General features: G+C 36.4%; 1 pseudogene; it reads right to left on the minus strand.

Moving 5' to 3' along the window:
* Window positions 1-7,216: 7,216 nt before the first annotated feature.
* On the minus strand, window positions 7,217-8,577 carry LOC149503528 (uncharacterized; annotated as a pseudogene).
* Between the last annotated feature and the right edge of the window lie 6,409 nt (window positions 8,578-14,986).

The following is a 14,986-nucleotide window of genomic DNA, read 5'->3' on the forward strand; positions in this document are numbered from 1 at the left end:
ATCGGCAACATGTTTTGATAACATATTTACAAATGTAACACCAATTAACAAAAAAAATATTAATCAGTTATCATCAGACCATAGTGGACAATTTGTGTCTTTTGAATCTAATATGAATTCTAAAGATAAAAATACTCTTGTGATTGTTCCTATTAATAAAAAATGAATTGAGAAGCTTAGAAATAATATTAAGCAAGAACATTCAGAAATTATTTATAACAAAAACCCAAATTTGTCATAACAGAATATGTTTGAGAGAATGAATTTGGTCTTTACTGATGTATTTATTCCTAAAACTGTAACATTAAAAAACAAAACAGTGTTCAGCGAGTGGGCCACCACCGGAGTGTACAAAAGTAGAAAAAAGTTATATGATCTGTACTCTCTGCGAAGCACTGCTCTTGCCTCAGTTTCAGGATCTGCTGAAACTGCCAGGGTTAGTGTTAGCAACGTCATCAGGCTTGAGCCCCGTGAGCTCACCTACTAATTGGGCGAATCTAGAATAACTCCTCGAGGTTGCTAGAATAGGTAGGAGAAAAAAAAACAACAACGAACGTTCCGACCGCTTTCTACCGAGTAATGTGACCCGTTCGGTGGAAGATCTTCCCATTGTCGTATACCCTCCACAAGAATGACACAGAAATGGTTGTGAATGAAACAAGGCAAAGGGGTTATGGGCGAAGCCGCGAGGTACATTTAGTACTCAGAATCTCGTAAAAATAATAATAAAATGAAGAAGTGTCCTTGCCACTCAGGCAAGGACACTTCTTCATATTATTATTTTGAATATTAAAATTATTTTGAGCACGCATTATAATATAACATATTATAATGAACACGTATTTAACCCGCCCTCAGATTGTTATATTCTTATGCCCACACCTCATTTTAGACACCTATTGTTATAAATGCTTTATATTCGATACATTCGCTGTAATTCATTCATAAACAAATATACCTCGTGTATCCAGATTTCAGGAAATTTATTTTTGTATTTGTTTTTGTGGCCTGAGATTTATTGTTCATAGTAAGATTTTATTGAGTTAACGAAAATTATTAAAAAATTTCAAAGGACGTAATATCATTATTGTTATAAGTCTTCCGAGTGCTACTAAATATCGTAGCACAAAGAAAATTGGAACGCAATCGATCAGTGTCTGGTCTGAGCCGTGGTCTATAGGTAGCTCTATCACAAATTGTTTTTTTTTATTATCGATAACAACGAACCTGGGAGCCAATAGATGTCTCAATATAAGTTCTACTCATTTCACTCATTTTGAGACATGTTTTTATTTTATTTTTTAGTTTGATAGACGAGCATACGGATCTCCCGATGGTAAGTGGTTACCACCGCCCATAGACGTCAGCAATGCCAGGGGAAAAGGCAAGCCGCTGCCTACCGCTAAGTACCTGTTTTTCTATCCTTCAAGCCGGGTCTCGTGGACGGTAGAAGTAGGATGATGATACCAACCAGTCCGGGCCTAAGAAATATACCCTAATCTTTTTTAATACGCTTTTATAGCTTCAGACGTATGAATGTTAGTATGTAACGGAATCTTTGAACATGATTTTGACCCCCTTCAAAACGTCGGATTAACTCGCAATTTGGCATACTTATTAAGGACCGATGACAATTTAATATTTAAAAAAAATTGAAAAAATTGAAATTCGACTAAAAAATGAAAAATAAATAATAGCTTAAAAAAACTAAAAAAAATACGCTTTTATAGAAAACCCAACTAAAAAATAGAAAATAAATTTTAATAAATTTGAATTAAAAATAGTGTAAGAAAAAATGATTTTATTGTGAAAAAGGGTGGGGTGCTTTTCAGGATATTATCAATAAACCATTTTACTAATATCTGTTCATAAAATATTTATAACTACTGATACCATGCACCCCACGCTTTTTTTACAATAAAATCATATTTTCTTACACTATTTTTAATTCAAATTTATTTTCTATTTTTTTGTGGGATTTTCTATAAAAACGTATTTTTTTAGTTTTTTTAAACTATTATTTATTTGTAGTGTAGCATAGTTAGCGATTACGAGAGCAGATAGAAAGCACGCAACGTTAATGCTGCCGTCCACGTTGAGACATAGTCAAATATTTTAGAATAAAGGCGTATCTGTTATTCCAGTACATTATCGGAATCTACATTGACTTGGGTTCGATTTTCCGCGATCGTGAAACTCTAACATAAATAAAATTAGTGCTCTAAGTTTCCCTTAGGTAAATTAATTACCGCAGTAGTCAAGGCTTCCCTAAGCATACAAGACGCATATATATAGACTCATGACGTCACTAACTATTGGGCTACGAAATATGAAAACGTGAAAAATAAAATAATAGTTAATTTTCTTTCGTTAAAATAATATGTATACTATTATTTACTTACAAATTTTTATTAAGAATGCAGGACTGCTGCATTTTTTTTGGGCTGATTTATGGTTATGGTTGCATTATCATTTTTAATTTTTCAAATTAATGGTCGCGAGCAGTTGTCAAAGATTATCAAATATTACTAGGTAGTTATGTCAGCGGAAAAAAAAATGAGTTAAATACAACGGACATTGCGGTAGGCAAAGGCTTGGTGCCTGAATCCTGATATTGAAGATGTCCATGAGCAACGGTAAGACTTGCAATTCAGTGGGCCCAGCGGAAGATCCTTTTGTACGGCATAAAACGCAATACTCGTTTCGAATTAGTCCGGAAATTTTAAATAGTGTACAAATAATTCTCCTTAAGATGATTAGTCAGAGCTTTTAATAGATACTAAAAAAGTAATCATCAATTCATCTAGAATTAAATAATCATCTTCGTCAACAAAAAATATTCGTCTTGAATTAAAAAATAATCATCGTCAACAAAAAAAATAGTAAAAAAATTAAAAGTAGTCAAACTAACTGCAGAACAACAAAAAGTGCAACAAGTGGAAGTAGAAAATGAAATTACGCTCTTATTTTCTTGAGCACCTACTCTAAAGATGCACTCAAAGCGAGTTTGTTAAAATTTATCCCCGTCTTTTAACAGAAAATGAAATATAAGATTAAAATAATATATTATTTGATATTGAAAAAGTTAAGAGAAGAAAAACATTTTCTGACTTCTGATGTCGTGCATATTTTTGAAAATGCTCATACCGAGTGAGTGAGACTCATAATGAGTTACATACAAGAATTTAATAAGCTATTCTTTGTTCTTCGATGCAGTTGAAAAGTGGGTTTTTTCAACTTAATTAGAGTAATAAATCTGTAGAGTAAAAAAAGGAATAATGACAATTAGAATCTATCCTCAGTCAACTAATCAATATTCAACGACTTTTAATAAGTGGAAAACAATAATTGACCGACTTGAAACTAAAGTAAATGAAAATAAATCAATTTTAATACAGTTAAACTTCAATTGCATATAGAAAAAGTACAATTCGAAAAACCAAAAAAAAAAAAAAAAAACTAATGATCAAAACTTATTAACAATGACTTACCTCATCCCAAGCAGCTTATACCAGAAGGCTCTGCAAGTTTTGTAATGAAAACGACAACACTTTTGAATTAATTATAATTATCTATATTTAGATACATTTAATCTGAGTGGTGCAGCTAGCACGGCCCGGCGTCTTCCCGCGACGGAAGCTGAGCGGGAACTGAGATTTGTCCAGCTCTGCATTTATTGCAGGCAGTTCGTAGCAAATTCAGATCAGCTCTACATTCAAAATTTATTTTATCTAAGTAATAATTTTGATTTTTTATTACTTATAGTTAATCATTGAGTTTAATTTGAATTTTATTTTTTGCGTTGAACGTAATGACCAAGGTTTTCATAATTTTTATGCCGTTCAACAATTTAAATTACAAAAGAGTCTACAAAACAGTTTCTTTTTGCTGGCTTGTTCTAGGACTATGTTTTAGATTTAGCAGTCCCAGTTTCCATATAAACTTTATATTAGTACCAGATACTAAATTAAAAAAAAATCGAAATTGAACGAAGATATTATACTATGTTTATAAAGTAGGATATTTGTTGTAGAATTTAATTGGTTCGTTTAATGTTTTACATATAGTACTCGAGTATATCAGCTTTTGTGGAAAACTACTTTTCACTTGTTCAAAAATAAATTAGTTCCAAGGAGTTCTAAATGCATACTGCATACGTTAAACTAATTAAAATGTTTATGGACTTAACGATGTAATACAAAGACTTGTTTAAATCGCTTCTATTTTTGAAAAAGTGGAGCAATACTGACCAGGCGTGAAGTACCGCTTCGCTCTGTTGAGGACTCCCAGCATTTTGGACGCCAACTTGGCTTTGCCTTCCAAATGACTCTGAAACTGGACATCGCTCGAAATGTCGACCCCAAGTATCCCGATACTCTCGGATTACTCTCGGATACTTGTTTAAATCGCTTCTATTTTTGAAAAAGTGGAGCAATACCGACAAATTTGGGATTGGAGCTCATTTATGTATAAATAACATATTAAACAAATATGTAGTAATTATTTTTGCAGTAAAACTTCTACATTATAATTTGAGTTCTTGATATAGCTATAAATAGTAGGTGAGCTCATGGGGCTCAAACCTGACGACGTTGCTAACACGAACCCTAGCAAGAGCCGTGCTTCGCAGAATCTACCACCGGAGCGGAAACGCGACCCACTGAGAAGATCCGGCGAGAAATTCAGTGGGCTGTTTTTGAGGGTTCATGTTGTCGTTGAGCCCTTCGTCGCGAGTGACGGGTTCGACGAGAACGATGGCCGGTGTTTGAGGTACCTAAAAGCACCGTTAGTGGATTGGGAGGATCCGAAATGACGTGTTTAGTATAATTTATTTTAAGCTTTATAAAACACTAATTTATTTTATTATTTTAAAATATTTTATGGAAAGTGACTTCTTAATTCCATAAAACAATCAAATCTAATGGACGGTGTGACGGAAAATACTTCTCAGTTTTCTATTCACAAAAGCGTTGACCTATATATATTATTTGTCAATAACTAGTATCTACATTAAATGGCTTTGTTCTTTTGTTTAATCCAAAGGACGTTTGGATGATAATCTAACCCATCGCTCATTTTCTTACATGACATTCCGGATTTATCGAAATATTCACGTTTATAATATATGTAATATGTCAGATGGTACTGGAGTAAATAACGCAAATTTGATTTATCTAAAAATAGAAAAGTTTATTGTTATTATAAAATTAAACACTAAAAACATTTAAACATTGTGAATCTATTCACCTAAAAATAGAAAAATCGACAATTAAAGGTTTTTTACTTCCAATATTTCATAAATCACTTCACGGTCAAGATCAAATTCTCTATCTGAGTGTGTCAGTGCCAATGTCATTCTTATATATAATCTTACTCTATGGCCACGTACACAACATGCAGTCTATAAGCTTACATCTCCCCCCCTCAAAAGTGCAAATTAGTTCGGGCTAATTTGAATAATCCAACTGGGGAATGAGTTTTGTCACATGGTACAATCCCAAGGACTTTTTATTCTTTCCAGTGTTGATTCTACATACTGAATCTGATATCATTTCTTCGATCTCAAAAGGACCTATTCTTAGTTCATCCATTTTAGATCTGTTTAACTTATTACAGTCCATTATGTAAACCATATCACCTTTTTGAAACTTTTAATTTATTCTGTTTTTGTCAAAAATAGCCTTGTTCAATTCATGTGATTTTTTTGATCTGAGATATGCTGTATGACGGTCTTTTTCCAGTTCTCCTGGTTCCACTTGTTTTTTAATTAAATTCATTGGTAGTACATCGGTTGGTTCCCCACTTAACAGATATAGAGGCGAATAACCTGTCACTGTGTGGTTTGTTGAGTTGTAGGCTTTCACACAATCCATTGCCACGGTTGTCCAAGCTGTTCTTTTCTCTTTGCTATTCAGGACACATCTAATCCTATTTACCAGCGTCTGGTTCAACCTCTCATTATGACCATTTGAAAAAGGAGCATCTACTGCTGTAAAAATTAAATTAACAGAGTAGTCCTTTAAATATTTTTTAAACTCTTTTGAATTCAGTGCTGGATATTGATCAGAGAGCAATATTTCAACTTCATTATCCTTGATTACTTGGTCTATCAGTTTTATAAAGTCCTTAGCCAGTTGTGTCTTCGAGCATGAAATGTAAGCATAACGTGTGAAATGATCTATCAACAAATGTAGATACTTTTTTGAAGATCTGTTACCACCAAATCCTCCTATTGTATCTAGGGACATGATTTGGAAAGGTTTTTCTGCCGGTCCTAATTGTGACATGAGTCCATAATTCCTATTCAACCGTGATTTGTTTTTTATACAAACTTCACATTGACGGCAAATCAATCTTATATTATCCAGTAGATTTGGTGCTGTGTAGAAAGGTCTTATTTTTGACTCAATCTGATTTATTCCTACATGACACAAATGCTCATGCACCTTTTTTATTAATATTTTACTGTAGTCTTCGGACAAAATGATTTTTTTCCTCTTGTTGTTCCTTTTGTAATATATACCATTTTCTCTAATAAAACTATGTTTGTTCTGTATGTTTAGATTTTTGTTCTGGTCCTCCAATATTTCCTCAATCCTTACAATATTTACTGTTTTCAATTTATCTTCTTCGTTTTCGTGGCTTTCAAACACAGGATTTCTGCTTAAGCAGTCCGCTTCTATATTATTTCTACCTGGGTTGTATTTTATTTCAAAGTTGTATTGTGATAGGTAATGAGTCATGTCTCCCAGTTCATCATCTGTTCTGTTTTTTATGTTTAAATTTTCTAGTGGCTTGTGGTCCGTATAAATTGTGAATGATTTTCCTATTAGCCAGTGTTGCCAAAAGTAGTATCTATATCAAAATTATTCACATCTATGCCCTCATTGAAATTTATTTCATAATTAAACTCCCTGGTTTCAATTTCTTCAGTGGGGCTGACATATTTATTTTCAGTTGGGTTGGCACCTTTCTGTAGTTGGATGTTTAAATTCCCATCATGGGTCAATCCAAACCGCTTTATTGTATCCAGTCCCAAAAGTAAATCATGAGTGAAGTTTTTATCCTTGCAAACGAATGCATTTATTTCTTTTTCAATATTCAGTATTTTCCCCTTTAATCTTATTAAACCTGTTGTTTTTCCCCCACCACCAATTGTGTTGAATTTACTTTCTATGTAATTTTTCTTTGAATTTGTTACTTTTATTAATTTGGAATTTATTAAGGTTATATTTGAGCCAGGGTCATAAATACCTGTGCAGTTCAATGCGTCATCCAGTGTAACTTCAACATCTATTAGTGGGGGAATATTTAGTTTTTTGTATCCTGAAATTCATCAATCTCCAACATTAAGTTTTTGCAGTGTCTTACACTGTCGTTACTCTTCTTGTCTTCTTTGAACCAGCACAAATCTTCAGAGTGAAATCTGTTTTTCTTTCCCATCTTGTAACATATTTGACAAAGTATTTTTTTTTTATATTCAGCTTCTGTTTTAGTCGAGCTTTTCTTTTCAGTAAAATGTTTTTGTACATATTTATTCTGACTTTCATGCATCCGTAAGGCATTAAACAGAAGAGTTGGGTCGGTTACCTCTTGTCTATCTAGTTTACTTGTAATATAAGTTGGCAATCCTATAACAATTAAATCAGTGAGAGTTCTGGTATCTATATCACTATTATACTCGAGTAACAATCTCTGCTTTTTCAATGCATATTCCAGAAGAGAGCCATTCAAATGTTTGAAACTCAATGCATACATTACAGAGGACCAACTTTTATCTGCGAACGTGTTTAGGAAACTAGCTTGCCATATTTGCCACATCGAGTTTAAACTGTGTTTAATTAACATAGACTCATACCAGTCACTTTCTGAGTCATTTAAAAATAATCTCAAAGCACTAATTTTCTATGTATCATCATTTAAATCAAATCTTGTACATTCACTTTCAAAATTTTGCAACCATTGTTTGGCGTTAGTGTTTTTGTTATCAAAGCTCTTTAAAACAAATTTTTCATTCAATTTGCTTAACTTGTTATGTTTTTCTTTGTTGACCTTGGTTTTATCACTTAATTTCTCTAAAATTTCCAATAATTTTCCATCTGTAATAGATTGGCTTGTAACTTGAGTCATTTCTTGTAATAAATAATCATTAAATACCATATTTTCAGCATCATCCATGTATAGTGCTAAAACATCACTTGGCATGGACATCCACATCTTTCTATTATGACCTCTTCTCTGTAATGTTTTTTTTATTTTCAAAAATTCTGGTAACTTTACCAATTGAGGGTGATGTTTTGCTGCTTGCAAACATGGTGGTATGAGATATGTTGTTCCATCTTCTTTTGTTACTGATTTTATAATCAAGATGTTATTCTTCGGGTCTTCATCTGCCGCCAGCTCAACTTCAAATTGTAATCTTTTCATGATCTACTATTATCCAATCAAACTCTGACAATTGTCGATTTGTAATATGTCAGATGGTACTGGAGTAAATAACGCAAATTTGATTTATCTAAAAATAGAAAAGTTTATTGTTATTATAAAATTAAACACTAAAAACATTTAAACATTGTGAATCTATTCACCTAAAAATAGAAAAATCGACAATTAAAGGTTTTTTACTTCCAATATTTCATAAATCACTTCACGGTCAAGATCAAATTCTCTATCTGAGTGTGTCAGTGCCAATGTCATTCTTATATATAATCTTACTCTATGGCCACGTACACAACATGCAGTCTACAAGCTTACATATATATTTTTTGTGAGAATTTTCTTTTATGAGAACTTGTATAAGGGAGAGTGTATTGTATACTAAGCATTCGCAGCAATTCATAAGAACAATTCAACATGCATTTGTAATAAATAAACATTTTACACTTATATGAGATTTGGTGCGATGTCATAATTATTATTTAATGGAAACCGTGCTACGAATAATTATTTATTCGTAGAAACCGTGTAGCATTTATTTCGTTGCGTAGGTCTGCTGTGTAGCACTTGATGGAGGTATAGTAAGATGATTTTTGACATGCTGTTACTTACTTGTCATTATATTCCATTTGATGATTCAGGAAATAATGATAAAATTATATCCGAATATTAATCATTACTTGATTAATTGACATGCAACTCCCAGTAGCCTCTAGTACTGCTCTCAAATTATTTCAGAAATGAATAGATGTATTATCGGAAGCTATTATTTTCACTTCATGATTCAAGGTGGGTGGTGGCATTCGCTTTGTTATGTTTATGTGATGGTAACTGTTTGAAATCAGATGGTCATTAGTAAGCGTAGTAAATTAATTCTTATTAAGCACTTTTCGTTTTTTTCTTATTATTTATATGTCTTGGGCATAGTTATTTAGTTATTTCGGTAATCTTTTGTTTCTTATAACGACTCTCATTAACAGTTTTATCGCTGGGTTAGTTAAATTTTTTTTTTATTGCTTAGGTGGGTGGACGAGCTCACAGCCCACTTGGTGTTAAGTAGTTACTGGAGCCCATAGACATCTACAACGTAAATGCGCCTCCCACCTTGAGATATAAGTTCTAAGGTCTCAGTATAGTTACAACGGCTACCCCACCCTTCGAACCGAAACGCATTACTGCTTCACGGCGGAAATAGGTGAGGTGGTGGTACCTACCCGTGCGGACTCCCGAGAGGTCCTACCACCAGTGATTACGCAAATTATAATTTTGCGGGTTTGATTTTTATTACACGATGTTATTCCTTCACCGTGGAAGTCAATCGTGAACATTTGTTGAGTACGTATTTCCTTAGAAAAATTGGTACCCGCCTGCGGGATTCGAACACCGGTGCATCGCTACACACAAATGCACCGGACGTCTTATCCTTTAGGCCACGACGACTTGGACATTACATACATGGAAGAAGTTTTAGTATTTGCATACAGTATTTAAAAAATTAAGCACTTCAAGCCTAGGGATATGAAGGAAGGACTAAGTAAGTAAGAAAGAATTTATTTCACAATAAGCTACGAATTTTATGTTGGTAAAACTGAATTCAGCCCTAGATTGTTTTTATCAATTATAACAATATATTGTGACACTGGATTTTTCATCAGAACGAAAACAAATGTTTATCGCATCAATAATCAATAATGCTTCCAAAATTTCTATAGCCATAATTAATACGCAAAAGGAAACAAACAATAATAGCAAATGAAATAACAAGAATAATATTCTGTTTTCCTTTGTGCAGTACCTGTGAATAAATAGTGCGCGACGAAAAAAGAGCCAAAAGCGAATATACACACATATAACTTTTAATACGGGTTAGTTTTTAGTTTCGTCTGAAAATATCACCGAAATTGAAACATCCATTTACAAATGAAATTTAGTTCATGTTGACAGTATTCTAATAACTTAGTATACTATTTTAATGCTCCATATAGGCCGTCTAGATCATGTGCAATCTACTGTTAATTGATCAATGGAATTCTTAGACGTGAATAGTTCATTGTTCAAAACCATAGACCTAACTTCAGTGGATGAAATACAGTGCTGCTTTTAGTTATGTCATATTTAAAGTATATTGCGAATTTCATAAGGGCCAAAAAACTCGAACAAAGAGTTTGTCTTAAATTGAGCATCGCGAATGGAATTTCGTGTTCGGAGTCTCTGAAAATGTTAGTCAAGGCTTATGGCGAATCGATTTTAACAGAAACCGATTAAAATAAAAACAAGTGCGAGAGGTGCAAAGCGTTCAAAAGCGGTTGATATATTATGAAAGATTTGCCTTGCTCTGGTAGGCCACCAACGTCTGCAACTGAAGTTAACAGGAGCAATAGTGAAGTGAAAATTGGGATTGATAATCCTCATTCAAGCTTGATAGAGATAGCCTCCGAACTTTCTGTGTTTCCGTACCATTCCATATCATTTTAAATAATCACTTGGGTATGAAACATGTTATCGCTCGGATAGTCCCAAAAGACCTGATTTTCTCTAAGAACTCAATCGCATAAGAGTCGCTGAGGAACATGTCCATGTTAATTCCCACCCAACATTCATGAAACACATTGTTGCTTGTGACGAGATCGGTGTACGATTTTGACACGCAAATAAGTCACAAGCTTCGGAATGACAACTTCCAACTGAACCGAAACCGAAAAATAACGCCAAAGTAAAGCAAAAACCACAGTCGGGTCGACTGTTTTCTTCGACTATCTCGGTGTTATGTACTCGGAATTATTAATGAAAGGACAAACGGTAAATAAAGGATATATGTGAGCATTACGCGGCGTTTAAGAAAACGAATTCGATGAAAAAGGCCAGATTTGCGGAAAGAAAATTCTTGGATTTTGCATTACGATAATGCGCCTTCGCACAAAGCCATCATTGTGAACAAATTTTTGAACAAAAACTCAACAAATGGAATCAAGCTTCCACCTTATTCACCAGATATGGCTCGGGCTGACTCCTTTCTTTTCCTTAACTTAAATTACCAACTCGTGGCATCGGTTTTAATTAGGTAGAAGACATAAAGGAGAATTCGCAGCGAGAACGGAACGAAATTCGGAAAAAACGTTAAAAAAATTTTTGTTGATTGGTTTATTCGTCGAAGTAAGTGTATCGTTTCTGAAGGAGCATCCTGTGAATGTGATAAAATAAATTTGAATGAACACCAAACATTTCGGGTATTATTTATCATCATCATCAGCCTTTATCTGCCCACTGTTGGACATAGGTCTTCCCGAAAGCCTCTCACAGAATGCGGTCCTCCGCCTTCCATATCCAACGACTTCCCGCCGTGCGCACTAAGTCGTCGATCCTCCCGGTTGGAGGATGCCGCACGCTCCTGGTACCCATCCGTGGCCTCCATATTTATCGTTTCCTGGAAATTTCTTGACATACTTTTAGTATGTCACCTACCTTCGCATATGAGATTGTAGTCGTAGATAAACTATTCTATATACTATCTCTATCTACTATCGTCAATTAAGTAGCAGAAACGAATTATAAAAGAACGAAGTCGAGAATGTTCGAGAAGTATAACGCCATTTATTGTCAAATGGCGGAAAAGCATATCGAAAATGCGCGACTTGTGATGAATGTTCTCGATAACTCTAGGGATGTCATATCGATTATAAAAGCGTTACAGGAATGTCACGAAGGCAGTTAGTAATCGGAACTACTCGGAATGAAACACCGAACGGATCACTTGAAGCGAAGCGGAAGAAGTGAATAGAGAATTTTAGTGAGAATTTGTTGAAAATTTTAGTGAAATTGAGAATTTAAGTGTTCTTTAAGTGCTTTAAATTAAATAGAGTTGTAATTAGCACTTCGGTAGAATTTAAATTTATCCCGAACCCCAGTGCGTAACACTGTAAATCAGCGGATTGCCAACTGGCGTGCATGAATGTTTCGGGCCACTAATAAGTAAGATGGTGTATCCGTACATAGACAATGGGGCCTCGATCCGCGCCTACGATAGGTATCCTACCGAGGAAAATCGTATTCGAATGCGTGCCCTACAACGCGACGTAAAGTCTCGCATCGCCGTACTCCGAGATGCCAGATGGTCTGATTTCTTAGAAGGACTCGCGCCCTCTCAAAGGTCTTACTACCGCTTAGCTCGTACTCTCAAATCGGATACGGTAGTAACTATGCCCCCCTCGTAGGCCCCTCAGGCCGATTCGCGGCGTTTGATGATGACGAAAAAGCAGAGCTGCTGGCCGATACATTGCAAACCCAGTGCACGCCCAGCATTCAACCCGCAGACCCTGTTCATGTGGAATTAGTAGACAGTGAGGTAGAACGCAGAGTCTCTTTGCCACCCTCGGATGCGTTACCACCCGTCACCCCAATAGAAGTTAAAGACCTGATCAAAGACCTACGTCCTCGCAAGGTTCCAGGTTCCGACGGTATATCTAACCGCGTTATTAAACTTCTACCCATCCAACTCATCGTGATGTTGGCATTTGGAAAGAAGCAGACGTTATCGGCATACACAAACCTGGTAAACAAAAAAATAATCCGACGAGTTACCGCCCGATTAGCCTCCTCATGTCTCTGGGCAATCTGTATGAGCGTCTGCTCTACAAACGCCTCAGAGACTTCGTCTCAGCCAAGGGCATTCTCATCGATGAACAATTCGGATTCCGTGCACTCATGCGTACAACAGGTGCACCCCCTCACGGAGCACATTCTCGTAGGACTTAACCGACCAAAACCGATCTACGTGAGAGCCCTCTTCTTCGACGTCGCAAAAGCGTTCGACAAAGGCTGGCACAACGGTTTGCTTTTCAAACTTTTCAACATGGGCGTACCGGACCGCTTTTCGATATCGAGTAGAGGGAAACCGCTCCTCCCCGCGACTACTCACGGCTGGAGTCCCGCAAGGCTCCATTTTTTCTCTGCTCCTATTTAGTTTATTTGTCAATGATATTCCCCGATCGCCGCCGACCCAGCTAGCCTTATTCGCTGACGACACAACCGTTTACTACTCAAGTAGAAACAAGTCCGTATTCGCGAGTAAACTCCAGAGTGCAGCGTTAGCCCTCGGACAGTGGTTCCGGAAATGGCGCATAGACATCAACCCAGCGAAAAGCACAGCAGTGTTATTTCAAAGGGGAAACTCACCGCTTATTTCCTTCCGCATTAGGAGGAGAAATATCACACACCTGATCACCCTCTTCGGCCAACCTATACCCTGGGCCAGGAAGATCAAGTACCTGTGAGTCACCCTGGATACGTTCATGGCATTTATTCTCGGCAGACTCTATCCCATGATCTGTAAGCGGAGTAAAATGTCCCTGCGGAACAAGGTGACACTTTACAAAACTTGCATAAGGCCCGTCATGACTTACGCGAGTGTGGTGTTCGCTCATGCGGCCCGCACACACATAGACACCCTCCAATCCCTACAATCCCGCTTTTGCAGGTTAGCCGTCGGGGCTCCGTGGTTCGTGAGGAACGTCGACCTAAACGACGACCTGGGCCTCGAATCGATCCGCAAACACATGAAGTCAGTGTCGAAATGTTACTTCGATAAGGCTATGCGTCATGATAATCGCCTTATCGTTGCCGCCGCTGACTACTCCCCGAATCCTGATCACGCAGGAGCAAGTCACCGTCGTCGCACTAGACACGTCCTTACGGATCCATTAGATCCAATAACTCTTGCATTAGATACCTTCAGCTCTAATACTAGGAGCAGGCTGAGGAACCCCGGTAACCGTACTCGTCGAACTCGACAAAGAGGTCGACGTGCAACCTAAGCCATGCATCAGCCCGCTGAGTTTCTCGCCGGATCTTCTCAGTGGGTCGCGATTCCGATCCGGTAGTAGATTCATTCGCGAAGCAATTGCTCTTGAGTTGTTAGGTCTCCTTCGGAGGCGCTCGAGCAGTTGTTAGCAAATCCCAGCCCTCCTGGCTGAGCCTTTGCTCGCTCACCTGTCCTGGTGAAGCTGGAAACCCCTCTGGGCCACCAGTAATCTTTCAATCATAAAAAAAAGACAATGGGGATCGCCCGTGCCTCCATTTATTTCTACTGGCAATCATTGATTAAAATTATCCAAATACCAAGCGTACCGAGAGTTTTAAAAATTGCATTTGGCTCCATACCTACTTTGTGTAATGCAATCAAAGCGATTCGGTTCTCTTTATCACCCCACTCCATTTTAATATCGCAAAATATTGTACAATGTATGTATTTAACGGCCGTCTGGTGTAGTGGTACGTGACATGGTCACTACACAAGGGGGTCGCGGGTTCGAATCCCGCCAAGGGAAGATATTTGTATGATAAATATAAAATGTCTTTTCCAAGGTTATGGATGTATATTAAAATATTTATGTATGTTTATAATAAAAATCTTACATTTATTTCCGTTATCTGGTACCTGTAACACAAGTTCTTTACGAACTTAGCACGGGACCAGGTTTAATATTAGGTCAAACGAGATCGAATCCATTTATAGATAATTTCTGAAGTCTGCTGGTTCTAAATCACTCATAAT

Source organism: Bombyx mandarina, chromosome 01 (genome assembly GCF_030267445.1).
Source record: "Bombyx mandarina strain Sakado chromosome 01, ASM3026744v2".
Taxonomy (NCBI): Eukaryota; Metazoa; Arthropoda; class Insecta; order Lepidoptera; family Bombycidae; genus Bombyx; species Bombyx mandarina.